This window comes from Heterocephalus glaber, unplaced genomic scaffold (assembly GCF_053883595.1).
Source record: "Heterocephalus glaber isolate CG9 unplaced genomic scaffold, H.glaber_assembly_v1.0 deba00001538, whole genome shotgun sequence".
Classification (NCBI taxonomy): Eukaryota; Metazoa; Chordata; class Mammalia; order Rodentia; family Bathyergidae; genus Heterocephalus; species Heterocephalus glaber.
Window position 1 is genome coordinate 38,603,833 of NW_028258333.1, and position 13,419 is coordinate 38,617,251.

The 13,419-nt window shown below is 37.0% G+C and overlaps 1 pseudogene across 1 annotated transcript; it reads right to left on the minus strand.

Annotated features, from left to right (window-relative positions):
* Window positions 1-7,476: 7,476 nt before the first annotated feature.
* On the minus strand, window positions 7,477-11,332 carry LOC101701366 (nucleosome assembly protein 1-like 1 pseudogene; annotated as a pseudogene). Its single transcript, XR_015442295.1, has 3 exons — window positions 11,327-11,332; window positions 8,737-9,561; window positions 7,477-8,301 (listed from the first exon to the last, which is right to left on the minus strand). The product of XR_015442295.1 is annotated as a nucleosome assembly protein 1-like 1 pseudogene (transcript).
* Window positions 11,333-13,419: the final 2,087 nt, after the last annotated feature.

The window sequence follows — 13,419 nt, forward strand, 5'->3', positions numbered from 1 at the left end:
GTCATGGAAAATATTAACATAGAAATGTCAGTTGAGGGACATTCTACAAAACACCTGATCATTATTCCTCAAAACTGTCCAGAACAGGGGGCTGAGTGGGGCTGAGAGGTTGCAGGCTGACTGGGATCTGCTTCCTCTGGCTTGCTCCACCAGCTTGTGACCAAGACAGGCTTACGACCAAGACAGGGCGAGGAGAACCACCCCCCCTCCCTCCCCGCCCCGGCATGCCCACAAGCCACTAGCTTGGCCAGGCTGGCGCCTCCAACAACAGTCCGCCCCCTCCCCCCCCTCATCGCCTCTGGCCTTTTGGCTGTGCAGCTACTTGGTTCCACACTGCAGAGGCACAGGGGGACATAAAAGCCATTGTCCTGAGCTGCAAAAGTGAACAACAGAGAGAGGGCCTCTCTCAGGCTCCCTGATGAAAACAAGCCCACTGGAAAAGTGAAGAGAATCTCTGCAATAAAGGCACACCAGACCACCGTGCTTAGTAAGTTGGAGGGATCACCAGCTCCCATCGGAAAACAGACATTCTTCAGGGGAAAGGCAGCTGAAACCTGCAATAAAACCTTGCAGGGTGCAACTCTGCAGGAGGACAGGGAGCTCAACTTGGGACTTGCAGCCAGAAATCTGCCTGAATCTCATGGGTCTGGGACTAGCTTACTGAGACTCATTGACTTATAACTGCACACTGCTACCCATATTGTCTATTGTGACAGCAGAGACATACCCTGAAGGAGGCCCTTCATTTTTTTTTCTTAAATTCATTTATTGGTACATTTTAGGTGTACAATACATTTACATGGCCCTTCATTTTTGAAAGATGATAGATTAATAACTACAACAAATTGTCATTCTTTAAGATGTATTTGATGCTATGGTGTTGCTGATTGTATCACTTGGGCTAAGGTGTTGTGATTGATCTAATCAGTTGTCCTTCCTGGTATAATGAAAATGAGATAGTCTCAGAGCCATTAGACTCAAAACCTAAAGACCAGATATATCTGGAAGACACCTCTGAGAAGCAATCATTCCATAAGGGTTCTAAATGCATCAACAAAGATACTTACAATAAACAACTTCAAAATATGAACCCAGGAATTAAAGCAAGGACAGTACCAAAAACAAAAATGAGAAGACATTTAAGCATGTCCCAAACTCAGACTTCCACCCCATAAAAGGCAAATTCTGGGGGAAATGAGGTGGAAAAGTCTCATAATCAACCACCTGGACACCCTGAACTGATAGGACAGGAAGTAACAAAACAGATGAATGAGGCTCTAGAAAAATTCAAAGCAGAAATAATCTCCCGGATAACTACAGAGATGGTGAGCAGAGTGAAAGACATGATTAGAGGCTCTAGAACAAAAAACTGATAGAAAAATTGATGAGCTCAGAAACATGCTGGAAGCCATGAATGCCCAGCATAAGAAAGAAATGGAAATCATGATCACCCAACATAAGAAAGAAGTGGAATTCATGAAACAAATTCAAACAGATATTCAGGAAATTAAAAACTCCATTGAAACCATGCAGAGCAGATGAAGAGGATCTGAAGATAGAATATCAGATATAGAAGACAGGATTGCGGTGAAGGACCATGAAAATGGAGATTTCTTAAAAATAGTAAGGGACCATGAGAAATCAATTCAGCAGTTGCTAGATGATGCAAAGAAGAATAACGTAAGACTGATAGGAGTCCATGAAAAAACAGGAGAAAGTACAACTGACATAAAAAAACTCTTCACAGAAGTAATGGTGGAAAACTTCCAAAGCATGGAAAAAGAACTTGACATACAGATAAGTGAGGCATATACAACTCCAACTAGCCACGACCAAAACAATCTACACTTAGACATATAATAGTCAAGATCCCAGAAACCCAACAGAAGAACAAAATCCTACAGGCAGTTAGAGAAAAGAAACAAATCACCTATAAAAGAAAGCCCATCACAATCACAGCAGGCTTCTCAACACAAACCTTCAACTCAAGGATAGCCTGGAGTCAAGCATTTCAAGCCCTAAAAGAAAATAACTTCCAACCTAGACTGTTGTATCTTGCAAAATTATGTTTCAAAATCAATGGGGAAATTAGATACTTCCATAACAAAGAACACCTGAGAAATTTCATGAACACCAAACCAGCACTGCAAACAATTCTAAGCAATATCCTAGAAAAAAGCAATGAAGGTCACAACTCCATGAGGCTCAACAGAGGGAAGCCACCAGGCAAGGTAAGAAACTAAAGGGAAAGGGGGAAAAAGAAATAAGAGCCAACAACAGTAAAACATCATGACAAGGATGAATCAATATCTATCAATTATAGCTATCAATGTTAATGGCCTCAATTCACCAATTAAAAGAAGTAGACTGACAGAATGGAGTAAAAAGCAAAATCCAGCAATATGCTGTATACAAGAAACACACAAAAAAGAAATTCATAGGCTGAAAGTAAAAGGATGGAAAATGGCTCTCTACCCAAAAAGAACCCAGAAAAAAGCAGGGGTAGCAATCTTATTTTCAGACAAAGTAGATTTTAAACCAAAACTAATGAAGAGAGACAAAGATGGTCACTACATCCTTGTGAAGGGAACAATCTAAGAGGAAGAGATGACAATCCTAAATATATATGCACCAAATACGAATGCCCCCAACTCTACAAAACAAGTATTAATCTACATGAAAAACCAAATAAGCACTAATACAATTGCAGTGGGGGACCACAATACCCCACTATCACAAGTAGACCGATCATCTAGAAAAAAATTAACAACAAAATTCAAGAACTGAAACAAATTATTGAACAAATGGACTTAATAGATGTTTACAGAGTATTCCACCACACAAAATCAGAATACACTTTCTTTTCAGCTGCACACGGGTCATTCTCCAAAATAGATCACATGCTAGCTCATAGGACATGTCTAAGTCAATGTAAAAGAATTGAAATTCCCCCTGTATATTATCAGACCATAGTGCAATAAAATTGGAGATCAATAACTTGAGAAACTGCAAAACTCCCACAAACACCTGGAAATTGAATAACACCCTCCTGAACAACAAACGGGTCACAGAGGAAATTAAAGAAGAAATTAGACAGTTTCTACAAGTAAATAATAATGCCAGTACAACATACAGGAATCTTTGGGACACAGTGAAAGCAGTTCTACGTGGGAAATTCATAGCAGTGAATGCCCATATTAGGAAAACAGAGAGAACGCAGATAAATGACCTAACGCAGAACCTCAAACTCCTAGAAAAAGATGATAACAAACCCAAAGCTCGCACAAGAGGGGAAATTATAAAGATCAGAGCAGAAATCAATGCAATGGAGACTAAGAGAACAATATAAAAAATTAATGAATCACAGAGTTTATTTTTTGAAAGAATAAATAAAATTGATAAACCTTTAGCCAACCTTATCAAAAAAGGAAAGAAAAGGCTCAAATCCATGCAATTAAGAACAAAAATGGGGAAGTCACAAAAGAACCAGCAGAAATCCAGAGCATCATCAATACCTACTTTGAGAACCTGTACTCTAATAAAATGGAAAACACAGAAGAAATGGTCAGATTCTTAGATACCTATGAATTGTCAAAGTTAAATGAAGAAGATATAGAAATTCTAAATGCCCCAATTACAATGAGTGAAATTGAAAATGTAATAAAATATTTACCACAAAGAAAAGCCCAGGTCCTCATGGCTTCACTGCTGAAACCTATAAGACATTTAAAGAAGAACTAATGCCATTACTCTTTAAACTCATCAAGGAAATTGAAAGGGAAGCAAGGCTTCCAAATTCATTCCTAGAAGCAAGTGTTACTTTGATTCCAAAGCCAGGGAAAGACCCAACCCAAAAAGAGAAATACAGGCCAATCTCCCTAATGAACATAGATGCAAAAATCCTCAACAAGATACTGGCAAACAGAATACAGAGGGTCATCAAGAAGATCGTACACCCTGACCAAGTCGGATTTATCCCAGGGATGCAAGGATGGTTCAATATTCAAAAATCAATAATAGTATAGTGTATTACACTATACTAACAGAGTCAAGGACAAAAACCATATGACATCTCAATAGATGCAGAAGAGGCATTTGACAAAATCCAACACCCATTCATGATAAAAACCCTACAGAAAATTGGAATAGAAAGTCTTTATCTCAACCTGATTAAGGCTATCTATGAAAAATCAACAGCCAACATCATACCAAATGGTCAAAAACTGAAAACTTTCACACTAAAATCAGGAACAAGACAAGGATGCCCACTATCACCACTCCTGTTAAATATAGTTCTGGAAACATTAGCCACAGCAATTAGAAAAGAGAAAGAAATAAAAGGAATAAAGATAGGAAAGGAAGAAGTTAAACTCTCATTATTTGCTGATGATATGATACTTTACATAGAAGACTCAAAAAACTCTACCGAAAGACTTCGGATTTAATTGACAGATTCAGTAGAGTAGCTGGATATAAGGTCAACACTCAAAAAACAATAGCCTTCTTATACACAAATAGCAGACTCATTGAGAGAGAAATTAGGGAAACAAATCCTTTTACAATAGCATCCAAAAAATGAAATATCTAGGAATCAATCAAACAAAGGAAGCAAAAGACCTCTACAATGAAAACTACAGCACCCTGCAAAAGGAGATCAAGGAGGATATAAGAAAATGGAAAGACATTCCTTGTTCCTGGGTAGGAAGAATCAATATAGTGAAAATGGCCATACTTCGAAAAGTGCTATATAGATTTAATGCAATGCCGATTGAAATTCCAACAATATACTTCACAGAGCTAGAGAAAACAATCCAAAAATTCATTTGGAACCAGAAGAGACCTAGAACAGTAAAAGTAATTCTGTGCAACAGAGACATGGCTGGGGGTATCACAATCCCCAACTTCAAGCTTTACTACAAAGCTACTGTGATAAAAAAACAGCATGGTACTGGCAAAGAAACAGACCTGAGAATCAGTGGAATAGATTAGAAGATGCAAAAACAACTTCAGACATACTCAGCCATCTCATCTTTGACAAAGGAGCCAACCACCCTCATTGGAGGAAAGATAGCCTATTTAATAAACGGTGTTGGAAAAACTGGATTTCAACCTGCCAGAGATTAAAGATAGACCCATATCTATCACCATGCACTAAACTGAGATCTAAGTGGATCAAAGATCTAAATATAAAGACAGAAACACTAAACTTTCTGGGAGATAAGTTAGGTAGAACTCTTGAAGACATTGGCATAGGAAAAAACTTTATGAACAAAACCTCAGTAGCATGAAAACTAGCAGAAAGAATCAACAACTGGGATTTCATCTTATTGAAAAGCTTTTGCACTGCAAGAGAAACCACCAACAGAGCTAGCAGACAACCTACAATGTGGGAAAAAATTTTTAGCAGCTGTAACTCAGACAAAGGGCTACTATCTAGAATATATAAAGAACTGAAAAAAATCAGAGCCCCCAAATTCAAAGACCCAATTCAAAAATGGGCATCTGAAATGAACAGACATTTCTCAGACAAAGAAGTAAAAGCAGCAAATAAACATATGAAAAAATGTTCAACATCACTGGTCATTTGAGAGATGCAGATGAAAACAACACTGAGATTCCACCTCACCCCACAAAGAATGGCTGCTATCAAGAAATCAACCAATAACAAATGCTGGAGGGTGTGTGGAGAGAAATGAACTCTTCTCCATTGTTGGTGGGAGTGCAGACTGGTGCAACCACTATCGAAATCAGTGTGGAGATACCTCAAAGAACTCTGGATGGAGGTCCCATTTGACCCAGGTATTCCCCTGCTGGGTATTTTCCCAAAAGAATTAAAAGAATCATACCACAGAGATATATGTGTACCCATGTTTATTGTGGCACAGTTTGTAATAGCTAAAGCTTGGAAATAGCCCAAGTGCCCATCAACTGGAAACTGGATAAAGAAGATGTGTTTTTTATAAAATGGAGTACTACTCGGCCATAAAGAACGAGAAACTAGAGTCATTTATAGCTAAATGGATGCATATTGAGGCCATACTCTTAAGTGAAATAAATAAGACACACATGTGTAAATACCGAATAGTTTCTCTAGTGTGAGAAACTGAGAGTGTAAATAAGAACTAAAAGGATTAATAACTAATAATTGATACTTTGAAATAGGAAAAGGTCTAAAGGGGTAGGGGTGGTGGGAGGGGAAGGGGAAAGGAAAGAATGGAAAGGAAAAATTATGAGAAAAGAAAAAAAAATGGAAACAAAGTATGTAAATAGGGAAGGGTTTAGGGGTGAAGGGCGCACAGGTAATGGGGAAAAAATGAGAACCAAGATATATCATGTACAGGTACAAGCACCCATAGATAAATGTAAATGTATTGTATACCTAAAATGTACCAATAAAAGAATTTAAGAAAAAAAAATGAAAAAAAAAAAGAAAAAGAAATCAACCAATAACAAATGCTGGCAGGGTTGTGGGGAGAAAGGAACCTTTCTTCACTGCCAGTGGGAGTGCAGACTGGTGCAACCACTGTGGAAATCAATATGGAGATACCTCAAACAACTAGGATTGGAAGTCCCATTTGACCCAGCTATTCCTCTACTGGTTATCTTCCAAAAAGAATTAAAAGAATCATACCACAGTGATATATGCACACCCATGTTTATAGCAGCACAGTTTGTAATAGCTAAAACTTTGAAACAGCCCAATTGCCCATCAACTGGAGACTGGATAAAGAACATGTGGTTTCTTTATAAAATGGAGTACTACTCAGCCATAAAGAATGAGAAACTAGTGACATTTATAGCTAAGTGGATATACATTGAGGCCATCCTCTTAAGTGAAATAAATAGGACACACATGTAAATACTGAATAGTTTCTCTAGTCTGAAAAACTAAAAGTATAAATAAGAATTAAAATATATAATTGATAATGTGAAACAGGAAGAAAATGTTTAAAGCAATAGGAGAAGTGGGAGGGGAAGAGGAAAGGAAAGAAGGGAAAAGAAAAAATATGAGAAAAGAAAAAAAAGAGGAAACGAAGTCTATGTAAATAGGGAAGTGTGGAGGGGTGAAGGACGCACAGGTAATGGGGAAAAAAATAAGAACCAAGCTACATCATGTACAGGTACAAGCACCCAATGTTAAATGTAAACATACTGCATACCTAAAATGTACCAATAAAAGAATTTAAGCAAAAAAAAAAAAACTGTCTAAAACAAGGGCGAGGGATTTAGCTCAGTGGTTCTGCCACCTGCCTCAAAAGTGCAAGGTCCCAAGTTCGATCCCTGGTAAAAAAAAAATTTAAAAAACTGTCAAGAAGATCAGAATTAAGAAAGTTTTGAGAAATTGTCATGGCCATGAAGAGCCTAAAAAGATTTGACAACTAATTGTAATGTGCCTTCCTGGATGGTACTTGAGAACAGAAAAAAGGCATTGTTAGATAAAAACCAAGGAAATTTAAACACAGTATGTATGGCCTTTAGTTAATTATAATATATAATATTGGCATGTCAATTGTGACAAATTGGTTACATTAATGGAATAGGAGAGAAAAAATAATGTCTGAGATCATCCACAATCATAATTTTTCTAACTAATTATGTCCAGGGTTGGATGTTGTAGAGAAAAGGACTACTGATTTTTTCAAATTCTAGAAACATGAAATTAAGCTAGGTCTAGACTAGAACTTCAGAGAAGAAGGTGGGCAGGGATAGACAAGAGTAGCATATTGGGTAATGATGAACTAAACAAAATAGGGACTAATAGTAAATGAAATATTAAAGGCATGGAAGCCATGAGTTAGGATGGGGCTCTCTTACACAATCTCAGACCATACTGTGTACCTTCCTTTATAGTAATTATTCTCACCACTGCCAAATAATCATTTGCACAGTTGTTTGTTAATTGTTTATCTCTTTCACTTGACAGTAAATCCCATACTGAGATAGGCCATACCTGTCTTACCTTTGTTGAACTTTTTTATTTTCTGTTTTGGTACCGGGGATTGAACGGGGGTCCTTGCACTTGGGCTGCAGGTGGCGAAACCACTGAGCTAAATCCCCAGCCCTTGTTGAACATTTTTGCATAATCTGTTCATCAATGTGGATTTAATTCTGGGTAGAACTTCCCAACTCACCAGCCTCCTCACATTTTCATTAATAAAACCCCACTCACAGTTATTTCACTTCTGTATTTATGCATGTCTGGCAGTCACAGCCACAAGGTCCAAGCAAAGAAATTAAGCTTTTTTTTTGTTTTGTTGTTTGTTTGTTTGTTTTCCTTTTGCTTCAGCTTGGTTTTGTAACCTTTAAACAAAAAGTAGAGAAAACATTCCAGTTACAGAGAAAAAATGAAAGCAATACTGCAACATAATTTTACAGCACTAATGCTCAGATACAAGATGACCACAGAAGAGAAATCTACTTTTTTTTTTTGGTACCGGGGATCAAACTCAGGACCTTGTGCTTGCAAGGCAGGTGGTGGAACCACTGAGGTAAATCCCCAGCTCCAGAAGAGAAATCTAAAATTCTGTCCTTCCTTCTTCTTTTTTTTTTTTAGTTTTGCAATTTATTTATTGAAACCTTAATACATACATTGTTTGGCTGTAGAATTCTAAAATCAATTTATTTTCCAAAATTTATCCTAAATCACAGAATGAGTATAGCAAAGGAATACATAAATCACTCAATTTGCTTCTCAATGTGTTAAACAGAATTATTTGCTCATTTGGTAAACATTACCTCATCCACCTCTTCACCTTCTTCGACATAATCATCATCATCATCTTCAATAGCTTCTCAAGTGAAGTACAACACCGATCTTGGAATTATACGCTCACGTAAAAAGTGGCCAATTTCAAAGTCTATAGCAAGGATAGCTTTGGCATCATCATCCAGATCTCCACTCTCAGGAACTTCAGGAGGAGCAAAAAAATTAAAGAAAGAATCATTGGAAACTGTTTTAGTCACAGTACGAACTGTCCCATGTCCCTTATGTTTCTGCTTCTTTTTAATTGTTTTCAAAGTGACGTTCTTTCCTTTTTTCCAGTCTATTTGGCACCCTGTACAGCCCATAATTTCTGGTCCATCAAATGAAAAGGGATCAGAATCTTCTGGTTCAGATCTCATCCTATACGTCTTTTTCAACACTTCATTTGTGAAATGTTCACTGGGATCAAAGTGAAATTCTAAGATAAAACTCATAGGCTGGCCAGCATCTGAGAACTTCACTTTAATATCCTTCAAATGCTTCAGAATAGGATCATTATGTTCCTGAACCATGTCACTGAGCAAGTCAACATTCTTAAAAACAGTCAACCAAAATTCAGGAATTCCTTTAGGATCTTCTTTTTCTTCATCTTTTTTTTCATCTTCAATCTTGGCATTTTCTTTCAGCTCCTCCGAAACTTCTTCTTCCTCATCTGGTTTCCACTCACATTCTTCTTCCGTAAAATAAGACTTACAGGTAATTTTTTTTTTTTGGTACGGGGGATTGAACTCGGGTCCTTGTGCTTGCGCAGCAGGTGGTGAAACCACTGAGCTAAATCCTTGGCCCTGTCCTTCCCTCTTAACCACACACCATTGTGGCTAACTTCTGCTGTAGGGCTTCAAGCTTTTATCTGCAATGTGACAAATGGATAACCTTTCCTTTGAAGTTAACCTCATCAAAATAAATACCTAGATATCTGGTTTTAAGAATTTTTTACATGAAAGTCACTGCTGTATGTTTACAATGAAATATTTATTTCTATGGTACCATCCATAGAAATAATCAAAGTGTAAGTAGTATTTGCTTTAAGTTTATAAGCATTCTTAATTTTAACTTTTGAGAGCAAGGATATGAACACTGAAAACCATAGATTTATGGGTACTCAGTATTTAGTGACAGGATGAGTAACATTTGTAATTAAGACCAAGTGTGACTATTCATTCCTTTTTAAAGAATTATGACTGGGCCAGGGATTTAGCTCAGTAGCACCATGCCTGCCTCGAAAGTGCAAGGTCCTGAGTTCCATCTCTGGTACTGCAAAAAAAAAAAAAAAAAAAGTAGGATACCAGAATTTGTGGCTAACTCTGCTCATAATGGGAATATTCAGTAGAGTTTAATGTACCTTACATATCTGCCTGGGAACTTCCCACAATGGCATTTATTTATATATTTATTGACTATCTACTATGAGTCAGGTACTACTCTATATACAGTGGAGGATGCAAAGATTCTTATAAATAATATACATTCAAATGCCCTATATTATGATTTATATTTATGAAGAGAGGTGAAATGCTTAAAAAGTTAAGAGAAAGGTGATAAGCAATTAAGAAATACTTGTGGTGAAGGGGTCCTGCCAAACAAAGAGTGCGTCAGTACATAAAAATAAGAGTGGAGACAGAATGATCAGCTCAGCCCAAGAAAGACTAAGGTAGTTCAATGGGACCAATGCATGGGCACTCAGAAGTGAAAAGAAGACATACATCTGGAAAAATGGAGTATGGCCAGAGCATGTGGAATATTGAAAGCCAATCTAAGAAATCTGAACTTAATTGTCCATATGTTACTATATACCATTGAATGATTTTGAACAGGAAACAAAAGGAAGGTTTTAAGTAGGGCAATAATAAGATTTATACTTCACATTTAAGTCATTATTTCCCAAATCAGGTGGATCTATAAAATTTTTGTAGAGAATTTAAAAAATATTGGGCCAGGGATTTAGCTCCACCACCTGCCTTGCAAGCACAAGGACTGGAGTTCAAACCCTGGTACCAAAATATATATATATAAATTTATGAGCTGCATTCCTGGATGTCCTGGTTCAGTTGGGATTTCCTGGGGATCTTGGTTTATCATCTTGTTCCCAGTGATGACCACAACAGTAGTAACCAGCAGGGTCTGTGGCAAGGTTCAGTTCACAACAGTAGTGGCAGCAGCAGAAATGGCCCCTAACCAGGCTGGCATGACCTTGGCAGTGGGTCCTGCTGCTTCACCTCCCTTGCTTCACACTCCCTTTCTGAGCTAGGTTTTCAGGTTTTCTAATGATCAATTCCAATTTTGCTTAATTATCCAAACTCTTTTCCTATTGTTTGCAACCAATTCTTCTGACAAGTACAGAATCCAAGAGAAGGTTTCAAGATGTTCATTTAGTCCCTGCTGATTCCCGTCTACCTCCATCAGAAAGAAGAAAACATATAGATTATCATGTTGTCCTCTGGGGAGAGGGCTTAACTACTTGCTAGCAGAATATAGGACTGGCCATAAGATACACTAGAAAAGGCCTTCAAGTCCTGGGATGTCAAAATGAAATTTACACCAAGCATATCCTCCCACTCATACCTTCATTTTGTTGTTCTCCTACCTTGATAGAGTTTATTTGGTGTAGTTTATTTGCCTAAGGCTTTGGTTTCTATATTCTTGATTCTGTAGCCTTCAACTTGCTCTCCTGAATTCAATTTCTCAGATTTCAGAAAAGCTACAGCTATGAGGCTGCTTAGACATTCTGGGAAGCAAGCAGCTGTACATTACAGGTTTTAATTCTGTTTGGTGTCAGAGGTAACTCTTGTATATTTTTTTAAAATTCTTGTTTGCCTTAAATAGATTCTAGAAGGAAATGGTATCCCTTAGTATAGCTGTGGATTTTCACCCCAAGACAAGAATGGGACAAAGTCTTTTTAATCAGTTGAATAGGAGACTTTCTTCTCATTTGCTGCCATTTGCAGGAACAAGATACATTTTATTTTATGAGTTATATTTCAAAATCAGCTCATTTGTACTTTTCAAAAGGTCTTCTTTTGACCCAAAGACTCTGAATGTCATGTTTTTTCCCACAAGGTGAAACGAAATAGGTCATCAGGCATAGGCTGGAGAGGTAAGGAAAGCCAAAGGTATTTCACATACAAGAAATGGGTCGTACTCTGTTCCGATAGGACATGTCCTGCCTCGGAAAATGCTTGAATAGCAAAGCTCATGACCACTTTCGGTGTCCTTAGCATGTTAAACACCTAACAGTTTAGCCTGAACATCACTCAGCCAGTATGTTTGTTTACATACTGACTACGCTGAGTGTCACTTAGGCAGGTGTCATTTCAACCAGTCGATTCTTGTTTGTACAAGATACACTCATATGTCTATTTGTTTTATATCGACTATGTTTTGCATACTTTTAAATTTAGAATGTTGCATTCACCTTTGATATTTGCTTCTAGTGAAATCTAATAAAAAGTTCATTTTCTTTTACTAATCTGTTTATGAAAAGTAGCCTACTATTTTGCGTTACAATCTATAAAAAATTTTTTGTTTTTTTTGCTAGTTTTATTTTTAAAATTAATTTTATTGGCATACTTTTGATATACATAATGATCGCATTCATCTTAGGGAGTGTGTACTTATATATAATATATCTCGATTCTTCATTTTCCCCTATTTCCCTCCCTTCCCTTTAACTCTTCTTTCCTTCCTTATTTGGAAAAGCTTTGTTTCCATTTTTTTCCTTCTATCATTTTTTTCTTTTTGCTTTTCTCTTCCTTCCAGCTCCTCTCCTCCCTACCTTGTTCTCTTTCTCATTTGAATATTTTCTTTCTACTTTCCAAAATCTATCTTCCATTTTGGTCCTTATTTGAACTTGTGGATTCTCACACAAGAGAAACAATGTTATATTTAAACATAATGTGTCTGATTTATTTCACTCAAGAGTATGGTCTCAACATGAATCCATTTACCTAAAAATGTCTCATGTTTATCCTTCTTTATGGCAGAATAGGAATCCATTGTTTATAAAAACCACATTTTCTTTATCCAGTCTTTGGTTGATGGGCATAAAGGGTGTTTCCAAGACTTAGCTATTACAAACTGTGTTGCTATAAACCTGGATGTGCATATACTGTTGTGGTATGGTGCTTTGAACACTTTTGAGAAGATACCAAGGAGAGTAGCTAGGTCAAATGGAACCTCTAGTTTGAGTTTTTTGAGGAATCACCATACTGATACCAATTTACACTTCCACCATCAGTGAAAGGTTCATTTTTCCCCACAGCCTTGCCAGCATTTGTTTTTGGTTGATTTCTTGATGACAGCCATTCTTTCTGCTCTTTCTGGAGATGGAATCTCAGTGTAGTTTTAATTTGCATTTCTCTGATCCGTGATGTTGAACAGTTTTTCATGTTTATTTGGCATATGCACTTCTTCATCTGAGAAGTGTCTATTCATTGCAGATGCCCATTTTGAATTGAGTCCTTAAATTTGGGGGATCTGATTCTTTTGAGTTCTTTATATATTCTAGATATTAGACAAAGACATAATTATTGATGTAGAAAATCTGTGTATCAGCATTAAAAATGAAAGAATTCTCACATGTTACAAAAGAAATAAAACTTGAGGATATTATGCTAAGTGAAATAAGCCAGTCATGAAAAGAAAAATATTGTATAATT